The following is a 1331-nucleotide window of genomic DNA, read 5'->3' on the forward strand; positions in this document are numbered from 1 at the left end:
ATATGCTCTACTATGTTCATAGCAGCATTGTTTGTAATAGCCAGAACCTGGAAACAACCTAGATGCCCTTCAATGGAAGAATGGATGAAGAAAGTATGGAATATATACATATTAGAGTACTACTCAGCATTAAAAAAAAGGACTTCTTGAATTTTGCATGCAAATGGATGGAAATAGAAAACACTATCCTGAGTGAGGTAAGCCAGAACCAAAAAGAGGAACATGGGATGTACTCACTCATATTTGGTTTCTAGTCAGCCTGTTTCTTGTAGAATCCAGGACTACCAGCCCAGGGGTGGCCCCACCAGCACTAGGCCCTTCCCCATGAATCACTAATTGAGAAAATGCCCTACAAACTTGTCTAAAGCCCAATCTTAAAGAGGTAGTTTTTTGATTGGGGCTCCCGCCTCTCTTACAATTCTACCTTGTGTCAAGTTGACATAAATTGTGCAGCACAATTGACCCCTTGTCAACTTGACACACATACATCACCGTTAAGCCATAATCCTTCCTTTCTCATTCGTCCCAAAGATCTCATATTGAAAACATAAATAACTTAAAAAATCCAGTTTTTACAAATTCAAACACATTGAAAGTTCTATCTGTTCAGACTAGCCAGTCTCTCTAAAAGTCTAAAATCTTTTTTTAAAATTTCTAAATATTTCATCTATGAGCTCCTGTAAAAATCAAAATCAGTTTAAATACTTTCTTCAAGAGGGAAGAACCAGGGCGCAGTCACAATCTGATCAAAGTGATCTCGAATTCCCAAAGGTGTAAATAATTCAATGTCCAGTCATCTGGGATTCACTCATCAGACTTTTCCAAAGGGCTTGGGTCGCTTCCCCAGCTTTGCCCTCTGCAGCACACATAGTTTGTTTTCTAGGTTGTGCCTGCCACCATCCCACTGCTGCTGCTTTTTTTTGGGGGGTCACCCCATGGTGGTAGCATCCCCAAAACACTAGCGTCTTTTGCTGTGACTGGGCTTCCCTTTCACAGGTAACCTCTCCTGGGCTCTCCTCAGGAGCTCCAGCCCTGCCACACAGCACCAAGCCTCAGCTTCTTTCCACGATCCCTTCACACCTTTAAAGCCAGCACCATGTGGGTAATGCCCACACTGCCAGCACAAGGGACAACCTTGGCCATATCTGGAATACAACTTTTGTGTGCTGAATCCCAATCCTCTTGAAAACACACAGGCAGGTCTCTCGCAGAATGCCCACTATCCTGGTACCAGCTTGTCTTAGGGCTTCTATTGTTGTGATGAAACACCATGGCAAAAAACAACATGAGGAGGAAAGGGCTTATTTCGCTCCCATTTCCATACAACAGTT

This window comes from Alexandromys fortis, unplaced genomic scaffold, assembly GCF_014885135.2.
Source record: "Alexandromys fortis isolate MF-2015 unplaced genomic scaffold, M_Fortis_MF-2015_v1.1 scaffold_34, whole genome shotgun sequence".
Taxonomy (NCBI): domain Eukaryota; kingdom Metazoa; phylum Chordata; class Mammalia; order Rodentia; family Cricetidae; genus Alexandromys; species Alexandromys fortis.